This window comes from Dryobates pubescens, chromosome 10 (genome assembly GCF_014839835.1).
Source record: "Dryobates pubescens isolate bDryPub1 chromosome 10, bDryPub1.pri, whole genome shotgun sequence".
NCBI classification, from domain to species: domain Eukaryota; kingdom Metazoa; phylum Chordata; class Aves; order Piciformes; family Picidae; genus Dryobates; species Dryobates pubescens.
Window position 1 is genome coordinate 1000645 of NC_071621.1, and position 12174 is coordinate 1012818.

Sequence of the window (12174 nt, forward strand, 5' to 3'; positions counted from 1 at the left end):
TTTTGCCTTTTTAAAAAAAATTATATAGATATATTATTGAACCCATGAATGGCATAATGAGAGTATATGCTTTTCTTGTTTGGATTAAACAAATAAACAAACCTGGGCTATATTCTGCTCTCATTTGTTCTTTTTTTTTTTTTTTTTAGCTACATTTAAGTAATAATGAAGGAGATTTTAAAAGATCACAGAATCATAGAATCATAGAATCAATAAGGTTGGAAAAGACCTCAAAGATCATCAAGTCCAACCTGTCACCCAAGACCTCATGACTACTAAACCATGGCACCAACTGCCATGTCCAATCCCCTCTTGAACACCTCCAGGGACAGTGACTCCACCACCTCCCTGGGCAGCCCATTCTAATGGCTAGCAATTCTCTTTGTCTTTAAAAATATGTGTTATGAAATCATTGGTATTTCTAGTTACCATACAGTTTACTATGTTTCAGTTAGATCCTGTAGGAGAGCAGTGAAGGAGAAAAGGACCTCTGGGTCCTAGTGGATGGCAGGATGCCCATAAGCCAGCAGTGTGCTCTTGTGGCCAAGAAGGCAAATGTCATTCTGGGGTGGATTAGAAGGGGTGTGGTTAGTAGGTCAAGAGAGGTTCTCCTTCATCTCTACTCTGACTTGGTGAGACTACATCTGGAATATTGTGTCCAGTTCTGGGCCACTCAGTTCAAGAAGGACAGGGAACTGCTTGAAGGAGTCACAAAAAAGATTGAGTGGAATATCTTCCTTACAAGGAGACAGTGAGGGAGCTAGGTCTCTTTAGCTTGGAGAATAGAGGACTAAGGGGTGACCTCATTAAAATTTGTAAATAAGTGAAGGGTGAATGCCAAGAGTATGGAATCATGCTCTTTTCAGTGATGCCTAATGAAAGGACAAGGGCAGTGAGTGGAAGTTGAGGCATAGGAAGTTCCATGTAAACACAAGGAAAATTTTTTTCAATGTGAGGGTGACAGAACTGCTTAGGGGGGGTTGTGGAGTCTCCTTCTGTGGAGATAGTCAAAACCTGCCTCAGTGTGTTGCTGTGTGATCTACTCTAGGTGACCCTGTGCTGGGCCCCTCTAGGTGTCCAGTTCTGGGCCCCTCAGTTTAAGAAGGACATCAAGACACCTGAACGTGTCCAGAGAAGGGCGACGAGGCTGGTGAGAGGCCTTGAGCACAAGCCCTACGAGGAGAGGCTGAGAGAGCTGGGATTGTTTAGCCTGGAGAAGAGGAGGCTCAGGAGAGACCTCGTTGCTGTCTACAAATACCTGAAGGGTGGTTGTATCCAGGAGGGGGTTGGTCTCTTCTCTCTAGCAACCAGCACCAGAACAAGAGGACACAGTCTCAAGCTGCACCAGGGGAAGTTTAGACTTGAGATGAGGAGAAAGTTCTTCACTGAGAGAGTCGTTCGTCATTGGAATGGGTTGCCCAGGGAGGTGGTGGAGTCACCATCCCTGGAGGTGTTCAAGAGGAGACTGGATGTGGCACTTGGTGCCATGGTCTAGTCATGAGGTCTGTGGAGACAGGTTGGACTTGATGATCCTCGAGGTCTCTTCCAACCTTAGTGATACTGTGATACTGTGAACCTTGGTGATTCTGTGATTCTGGCAGTGGGGTTGAACTAGATGATCTTTCGAGGTCACTTCCAACCCTTAACATTCTGTGATTCTGTGATTCTAAGACCATCAAAGTTTCCTGCTTTTCTAAACCACTTATTTGGCTGGCAGAATAATCAATAATATGCCATCAGAATAATGACTTAATATTGTGAAGGCTTTATCTGAAGATACAAGACTTACACTCGAAGTAAGTTTACACTTAATAACACTATCTTTTAAAGGAAATTTCAGGAAAAAGAGTTTGGTATGCAGCCTCTATGTGATAATGGAAATATTTTACCAGTAAAATCTCCTGTTGTCTTCTGTGAGTGAAACACTTAAAAAAATTTTCAACAATAGAAGTCATGCTCTAAAATTGTACATATCTAAACTTGCATATTCATATATATATATTTCTAAAACTAATGAAAATGTGGATACTTCAATATTCAAAACTTTGCACATAGCCAGAATAGAGAAATAAAAATGGCAAATACATGAGCTAATTCAGAGCAAGAGTTATCATTTTACGATGCTTAATTACTAGTTTTTTAAGTCAAAGTAGTTTCTTATGAGTAAGCTACTAAATCTCAAAATTACCTTTAAATTTGTGGTGGATTGGAGGCAGACCCCCTCCCCACAACAACCATCCTCTGTTACCAAGAATGTGCTGGGTTGAGGCAGCCCCTCTCCCCACCACGGGCAGAAATAAACACTCAAACAAACAGATTGCAAAAGGGATGAAAGTTTAAATAGGAAGCAGTGAATGTTTACAGACAGCCCGAAGCGCAGTGACAAAGAAAGATCCCAAAGCAAACCCAGAGGCATCCCATCCCCACCTGAGGGTACACCCAAGACCCCCAGGGCTCCTTCTTCCCCCTGCCTCTGCTAGGCTAGTCTCAGCTGGCCAGGTCTGAGACTGCCCATCCCCCCGTGGCCTTGGGCCTAGCAGGCCCAAAGCCAGGAGACATCTCCCCCAGTTACTGGCTGATGGAGGAGGAAGAAAGAGGAAGTGCTAGACCCCGCACTGGATCTTATAGTGGTGCAAAGAATTATGGTAAGAAATGCAACTTCCTGTGTCCACCCCTCTGGGCTGGACTTCTGGACACAGGAAGTAAACACAGCAGTGGGGGGCACCCAGCTCAAACTGCAACAAAATTGTAAGTAACTTTGCCAATTTGGATAATATCTTTATTCCGGTGATGTCAATGAGTTTAATTTCTAAAATTAAGCAGTCCAATTCTACTACAAACAGTTGTCTATTACGAGATTTATATGGGACAGTAGAGATACAGAAACTTTGCTTCCCTTCTGGCGCTCTTCCCCCCCCACACCTTTTCCCTAAAACTATTAGTGGCTTTAGTTGCAGATATTCACTACATAGTAAGAAGGGGAAAGGAGTATTTAATGTACTGCAGTTCAGTATTACCTGGAAAAAATATGACAACTGACAACTATACACTTTTCTTTTCTTTTTTGTTTTTTTTTTCCTTTCCTAAAAAATCCCTCATGAAACCATTAACAGATGCACTTGTTCTGTGCAGTGTTTTTGGCTTCTGCATAGTATCTATTTGTGACGTCAAACACGGAACTTAAGAAGGTACAGTATCTTGCTGAAGGAAAAACAAATTAGTAAATGTAAGACAAACAAGGGCTGAGAGAATACACCAAGATCATTTATCAATTTATATTACAAAAAAAGCTCCAGCTTCCTAATGAGCTCTAGTGCCCTCAGTAAAGCACGCTAATTTTGTTCTCATAGAACTGAAACCTATAAAAAAATCTGTTTAATGACCACAAGTGAGGTAAGAGCTAAAGAGAATCAAACTGAAGTCAAGGCTGTTTGCCCCAGACTTCTGGCAGAGAACTTTTACAACTGTGTGTTGGGTTGAAGTTTCCCCCACAGAAAATTAAAAAAAAACCAAAAAAACAAACAACAAATTATTAATAAAAAACTCTCATTTGCTTTGAAATAACATGCCAAAGATTCAATTATGACTGGAGTACTCCTCCAGTTTTAAAATTGCTCAGATATTTTTCCCCCAGTCAGAATGCCACCAGCATTCACCAAGCGATCAAATTTTTGTACAAGAGTATTCGGTTTAACTGTCTAAATGGATCCTGATGACCTTGAGATACTAGGTTTTGTGAAAGAAATCTTGTATCATTCAGACCTCAGAAGTGATCTTTTCTCCCTTCAGTAATTTTTAAACAAGTGTGCTTAAGCTTAAATGTTTATGCCCTCCCACCAGCCTTGGGCTGAATCCTACCACAAAGGATTTACAGGAAGAAAAACAAAGAAACCCAAACAATAGAGTACACAAATATTTTTATCATTGTTATTTGGCTGTTTTGTAAGAACTCCACTGGGATGTCAACATTTCATTGAAGTGGGGGACACAGTCGTTTGTGAAGTTGAATTGTGTTCTTATTTATACTTGTATACACATAAAGAAAGAAGTGAAAATGGGTTAAATCAAGTTCTGAGACCTGAATCATTTAACCATTGTGATATAAGAAAGAAAAAACAAAACCAACAATACAACCTCACTAGAAGCTAAATAAAGATAATTTTCTTTTTCACTTCAGTGAGTTTTTAATTTTAAAACTCATACAAGGCCTTACAGAAGTAAATCCATATATTAAAGGCTAAAAATTCATGATATCTGCAGACAAATTATTGATCTTGGAGCTGAATTATTCTTAAAGGAGATGATAAACAAAGAAAACAATAACCTAATCTGAAGATACAGAGTCAGATACTGTATGAATGATATTTCATTTGAATATTGATGTCTAAGTAGCAATGCTTATTCTAAGCTGCAGTGAGTCTCTTGATTTTAACTACAAATACAGCAGATGGGTTATATGCAATGTATGCCATCTTGAACTCAATTTTCTTCCAGTGACTTTACTTTTGAAGTCTGAAGTTTCTTCTCTTACTTGGATTACTGTGAAGTTAAAACTTTACTAAGTCCAAAGTCACACTTCACAAAGAAAAGAAAATTATATTTGTCCCTTTGTTACAGCTACAAAGCAATACCCTTCCTCTTGCTATTCATGTATTTATAGAAGGACTTTTTGTTGTCCTTCACAGCAGAGGCAATAATACACGGGAAAAAAAAACAACCAAACAACTAATATCAAGTTTTGGGTTGCTCTTCTTGTAGTAATCTATAGTTTTTGTTTCTTCAAAGTAAATTCTATATGATGGAGTTCAAAAGTAAGTTCAGCTTCAAGCTGTGTATTCTACCACAATTCCAATACTGCTGGCAGTTCTAGAAAGCAGGCCAGGTAGGTTTAAGCATAGTATAACTGTAAAAAAAGTAATTTGTCTTGTACACTATATGAGATTAGGTATTGCTAGCCTCCATAAAAGAAAAACAACAAACTAAGACAAAATAGAACAAAAGACATTCTTTATCTTTCACATTTTTATTATATAAAAATACAGAAGTACATATTCTTCACTAAGACAAAACTGACTTCTTATCCACAGGTAAAAGTACATTGTATTTCTAGACATTTGAATGCAAATATTCTCTTAGCTAGTGTATCAGTTTGAAATATGTGTTTCCTTCACAAGCACACTGTCTTCTGCCCACTGGCCCAGGGATTCATGTTATTCTATTCTGTCCATTAGAAACAATGTTTTCCAATACAACAGCTATAAAACCCAGACAAGCTATTATTGTCTGTCTACATTAGTGTGTCTTTTTTGTTTTGATGATTATTTCACTACAAAACTGTGTAACATTGGGTTTTAAAAGATAAAATGTTCCTGTCTAGCGCTTCAGATCTTGTAGCTTGATGTGGTAGTCATATTGTCATCATCTGATGATAAAGCATCCTTAAATTTCACTGTTATTCTTTCCATATTTTGTAATGACAATATGCAAATATATATTTCATTGTATTTCAGACCCAAAGCCAAGACCTATGAACATACAAAGACCCCTAAAGAGAAGCACTCAATAGAAGGGATAAGTTTACAATATTCTCTTTGCTGTTTGATGCATCTCAGTAACTGAAAAATGTCTTTCATTGCCAGCAATTCTCTATGCACCTGAAGAGAGTGACCTATGAAGATTTTCTACTGCTTGTCCAATTCTATGAGTTGGAAGCAATCTCACAGCTGGTTTAGTTCATGAGTTGATAATGGCTTAAGAAGGATTTTGAGTAGGCCGTAAATTTCAGGGAAGAAAACAATGCAGTGACAACAGTGTGGAAATATTGTTAACTCCTATCTGAAAATGAGTTGGAGTCAGACTGGTGGATGTAGATTTGAATTACTTGCTAACATACCTATGAATGGGTGAGTGATAGTGTGAGAGGTTCTGGAGAGAAAATAATAAAATGGTAACTCCTTTTTTGAAGAATAATAAAGGAAAGACATAGTTGATTGTTAACTAGAATTCAGAGACCAGTGTTCAGTTCCCTAAGTGCAGGGCCAACTAGATTCACCTTTGATGTCTAAATGAGCCTGGCAGACATGAGGTGTGACCTACAGACTGGAAATCTTATGTTGCTTGAAGAGTCATTAGATATATATGTTTACACAAATTAATCTCATTCAGAAAGTAAATTGTTATTTCTTTGCCCTACTCTAACACTTCCAGGCAAGGAGCTTGGCAGCCCTTCCACGATCCTAAAACTTCTGTTTACCTTTTTTGCTTTATCAAGGCCAGATCCTACAATTACTCCTAGGAAAGTTTGCATGATCTTATGACAAAAATAACAGCTGTGTATAACTGAAAATACCAAAAATACTGCAAACTATGTATAGCTGAGAAACTGAAAACTGAAACAGAAAGGGTAGTTGTTTTGCATATGCTTTCAATGAAATTAATGACTTATTTTCATTTCTATGTTTCTTATTGTAGCAATGAAAAACATGTAGGAAAACTTAGAATGTGCTTAAAACCAGTAAATATGTTTTCAAGATGAACCCATATGAGATAACTGTCACAAATGCAGACAATGAAACAGAAGCTTGTGGTCATCTGTATATGACAGGAAGTAAGCTAAAATTTGAGATAATGTTGACATTAGCCATACTGGAGAATAAAAGTAAAAAATTACTAATTCAATGTAATACACTTTAAAGGGAGTGAGTATACGTCACCATCTCTTAATTAGCACAAACTTTATATGCTTAAAAGAGAAACAAGAAAAATATCTTCTACCAAAAAAAAAATTAATCTGAAATAAAACCTCAGTCTAGTACATTTTCTTACTTTACATTCATGTCCTGTAGATTTTTCAGTATAGTCTGAAATAAATTCTAACAGATACAGCATTAAAATGTATACAAAGAGTCTTGTTAACAAAATAAAAGATAACTCTTATGAAAAAAAAAAATTAGTAACTGAAAGTAGACCCTCTGTTTCCTCTGGGGATAGAATTTGCCCTTTGACATGTTACAGATTTATTTGTATTTTATTCTTTAGTTATAATTTATTTTGGATTATATCCTGCCTAATGTTCTTCTGTGCTCAGTGGGTTTAGTGTGCATTAAGGATAATGACAAATAAAGGAGCACATAAACTCACCTACGACAACTGTGCACACATCAGACAGTATTTATCAAACAATTCCGTCTCAGCAAGTGAACAGTTGAATCATGATTGCTCACAATTCTTATGCTCTTTTTGTTCCCTTTGCTTCAGGAATATCATCTGAAATACACTGTTGCTATTTAAAGAGGCTGTCCAGAATGGTCTGCACCAGGTTTCTTCATTGCTCTGGAGAGGGAGACAGAGAATATATGCATGAAAATTAGATTGCCAGGAGTTAAAATAACTTTTGCACCCAGTGATTGTTCTTGTAATCTGTTACAGTGCTCTGTGTACATGGAAAATTACTTTTAATAATTTGTACAGTCACAACAATTTGGGCAGTTTTGACTTAGCGATTAAAAAATATTGTCTGTTGTGTGTGGATACCAATGGCTGTTTCGACTGAAGCTAGACAAAGGACCTGTACAAGATCAATGGCCAGGTCTTGCAGAGTGATAAGTCCTGCAACAGAGAGTTTGTTTTGTGATGCTGGTAAGTGTTTGTCAGAAATGTGTTTGTTAAAAATGGTCAGCTTACAGTTTTCAGAATTATACATCTGATTGCCTTTTGCGATAGGAAAGGCAACAGCAAGAGTATCACAGCCTTGACCGATATGGACAGAAGAAGTATGAATTTGCCTGTAAGAGCCACAGAGCAGAAAGTAGCTGAGAGTAGTTTTACCTCTGCAATCTGCTAGGCTGATGAGACAAATGGAAGAAGTGTGTCATAAATGCTAGACTTCACTATAATCCTATTGAGGCTATACAGCCTCTGGCTATATTGACAGGTATAAGCAAAACACAATCAATAAAATAAAGATAAAAATTGTTTTTCTTAAAAACAAGATGGGTGGTAACAAATGATAGAAAGAAAGAAGAAAAAAAAAACAACCACAACCAACCAAAAAACCAAACTGATCACCAATGAATAGCTTTTTATTCTCTGGAGACCAAAGTGCTTTGCAATACGAGTTGCAGGAGTCTGGTCCAGGAGAGCCTACCAGCCCAAACTTCCAGCTATGTTATGCAAGTCACATTTCAGTATAGTTCAGACAGAAAACAACCTTTTCTTATTATGATCAGTCTGGCAATGTTCAGAGTATGTTTGTCACTTCATTTTTGTCTTTTTTTTGAGGTCTTTTGTATCCAATGTGCAACACTTAAAATCAACATGCATTATATAATAAAAATCACTGTAAATGGCAGATCTGAACATTTTCTGATGTCTGAAATAAGCATGCGAACATAGCACATCCCCTGTAAAACTGGACTTTCTAATGACAAATTAGATACAGAGAGGGGAGATTCTCCTTGTGATGATAAACTTAATGATACAAGGATCACAACAATGAATTAATGATTATGTTTATAGCATGTTAATAGCTGGTTCTGGAACCAAAACATGTAAACACACTTAGCACATCTCTTGATAACCTTCTGTTCTTGAAGCCCTTTCTAGCACACATCATATTTAGAGTTTATCTGCTTCTCACAAAACCAGTGTTGAAAAGTAAGGATGCAAGGTATTCAATGTTATTGAAAGTGAGTGCCCTCCTGGAGATGGTTTCTTCTACAGATTCATAGATACAATAAACTCTCAGTGAAGATAAATTCACAATGACTATGTTTTCACAATTAAAGGATCTTCAGATATGGACAGGCTGAGATCCCCTTTCCCCTGAAGGCATAATCTGTGAATTATGTGTGAAACTTCAGTGTTGATAGCACAATGTAACCATCATTACCCCAGAAATGTCACAAAAACCTTTGACTGGGCCTGAGCTCTCATAGCGTCAAAATAAACTGCTCATCTCTTTGGCTGAGCACCATGAAACTCTGAGGGGAAGTCTAATAGTATCATTTTGCATAATTTCTTAAAAATTGGTAATGCTCCATTTTTCCTGTTTTGGGGTCAGAACCATGTCTTCATATGTTGTTTTGGGCTGCTGGGCAATGACAGTTTGTGTCGACTCACTCAGCTCTGCTCAGCCACATAAACAAAACTTACTCCTGCATAGGTAGAAAGTCATTTATTCTAGCCATTAGCTGGCAGTGACAAATATCACAGCCAGAGCTACACAGACTGCTTATTCAGACAGCAGAAAAAGGCATTACTTTCATTTGTTTCAATGAGAGAGGAGGCAGTCCAGAAGATTCGTGGAGCGCATGGAGGACAGCTTCCTGATGCAGCTGTTAAGTGAGCCTACCAGGGGTCAGGCTCTGCTTGACCTGCTATTCTCCAATAGAGAAGGGCTGGTGGGAAGATAGGGAGGAGCACCAACAGAACCCTCACCTTGGACTTCCGGAGGGCAAACCTCAGCTTGTTTCAGAAACTTATTTGAAAAGTTCCCTGGGTAGCAGGGAACCAAGAACCAAGGGGTCCAGGATGGTTGGACCTACTTCAAACAGGAGCTCTTGAAGGCACAGGAACTGGCAGCTCCCATGAGCTGAAAGATGAGCCGGCGGGGAAGGTGACCGGCCTGGATGAGCAAGCAGCTCTTGAAGGAATTAAGGGAAAAAAAAGAGGCAGCATCACCTGTGGAAGGAGGGGGAGGCTTCTCGAGGTATGTTTAAGGAAGTAGTTAGATTATGTAGGAAAAAAATTAGAGAGGAAAAGGCCAGTTGGAACTTAAGCTGGCCACCTCTGTGAAAGGTAATAAAAAGCATTTTTACAAATATATTAACAATAAAGAGGGGCAAGAAGAACCTGCACTACTTATTAGACCTGGAGGGGAACACTAGGACTGAAGATGAGGAAAAGGCTGAGGTCCTGAACACCTTCTTTACCTCAATTTTTAACAACAAGGCAGGAGGAGTTCAGGACGAGTGGCCTCCTGAGCTGGGCAATGGGGTCGGGGAGCAGTGTAATGCCCCGGAAATCCATGAGGAATTAGTTGGGGACCTGCTGAGCCACTTGGACACTCATAAGTCCATGGGAATGGATGGGATCCATCCTAGGGTGCGGAGAGAGCTGGCAGATGAGCTGCAGATATTTTGGGTTTTTTCCAAGCAACTTTTTCTTGGTATTTATTTTTTTACTTATTATTATTCATTTAATTATTTCTTTTTATCCTCCTGGTTACAACTCACACAATCATAACTGATGAGTCAAAATTATTTGAGCATGCATGGAGACATTTAGGTAAAGACAAAAGAGTTTTGCATCTCAATTCATTTCTTATGTCCCTGGATTTAAATGATATTCTCAAAGTAATTAAAATTCTATGGGTCTATGCTAACTTGCAAATTGAACACAGATATTTGTTTCTTTTGCTAAATTGATACACATAATTTTACATGCAACTAAATATCTGAAATGAAAGGGCTGTTGAATGTGCTTTTGTGTAAAAATTTGAATGTGAAGAGAGATTCAGAAATACTACACAGCACAGGGAAGTACTGACTAGTTGTAAGCAGTGAGTAAGATGATGATAAAATGATTTGGTTATCTGAAATCCTCCTATGTTTTAGAAAAATTCAGTATGTATTATTTCTTATATATATATGTCCAGGTTAAACATAATATAGGGATCGATTGTGTATGTATGTGCTAAAATGGCAAAAACTGAGAATGGCTTTTAACTCTTCAGTGTGAATTTCTGATGTGTTTGTAATGTCAATGCCATTTACTGTGTGAACACACCCTTGTAAATAGCTGTGCATATTAGACTAGTGGAGTACTCTAATAGCAGATGGTGAATATCTGGAAACTATTGTGCTAAACATAATTATTTGGTTTATTCTAATTTCCATCTTCAAGCAGACATTTCAATTAGTGTATATTTTTAATTTTTGAGAATTCTCCTGCATTCCTATTTCAATAATGAGGCAAGAAAAGGACATACTTTTAAACAAGAATCGTACTGGCAGTTATGGTAGCATATATCTATTAAAAACTAAACCAGCACCAAGTAACATTTTTCAGTAGACATAGGGAATCTAGGTCATCTATCACCTCTGGGTGAAGACAAGATATTTGACTTTATGGAAATATCTAGATAGACTTTAGTGAAATGTTTACTCTCCTGGTTCACCACAAGAAAGTCTTTCCACGGTAGATTTTTCTGTTCTAGAAAGAACAAACATATTGGTCAAGACTTGCTGGTGAACATTTTTAAATGACAACACATTTCCTTGTTGTTACATTCTCCTAAGAAGAGTATAAAGCTCTTGTGCAGATTTCCAAAATTGAGGCACTCTCATGTTAGTTTTAAATAACAAAAAAAGAATAAAGTATTGCTTAAATAATTTTCATTTTAACTGAGTTTAGAGTTGTTATATTTCATATGTATATGTGTATTTCACAGAGTTGTTACATATGAAATATAATCACAAGAACTTGGATAAAATTCTAATGTAAAATTATAGCATTACTATTACTGCTTATGATTCTCATATATGTTTGAGAATGTTTTCTAAACAGAAAGTAATCTATCTGAAAACAGTTGCAAGCATTGTTGCAATTATTCAGGTTCATTGCGATAGTAACAGAAACCACAACTATCATTATATTAAAAACAAAATTGCCTCAGGACCACTAGCTAAGATGAACTATAAAGTTCTCATCTTTGGTCTTTTCTACTAATTAACTAATTACATATTCACTATCATCAGAATAGTATATATCTATTCCTTGGAAAGAAATGTCTCCTTAGCTGTTTTCACAGAAGGTATGTAGTCAGATCTTCTATTATTTTTTCCAGTCCATCTACCCATCTGAAGGCAAATATCCATCTGAGTGCCTGTCTACTCCTGTTTTTCTCCTCTGTCTGGAAGGGAGAAGAAGCACTTTCCTTCCTAACTCTCTTTTATCTTGAATTCATCTTTCACAATGATGCATTTTAGCTTTTATAACTCTGAAAGACAGGAAGCTAAAATTGAAAAAGATTGATCCACTGGAAAAAGACTACTTCTTTTCATCAGATTTATACCTCACTTGCAGCACTTCAAATTGCCTTGTTTTGCACTCTACAGATTCACTGAGGGGAAAAAAAAACAAACACCACCAACACACCAACCAAAAAACCCC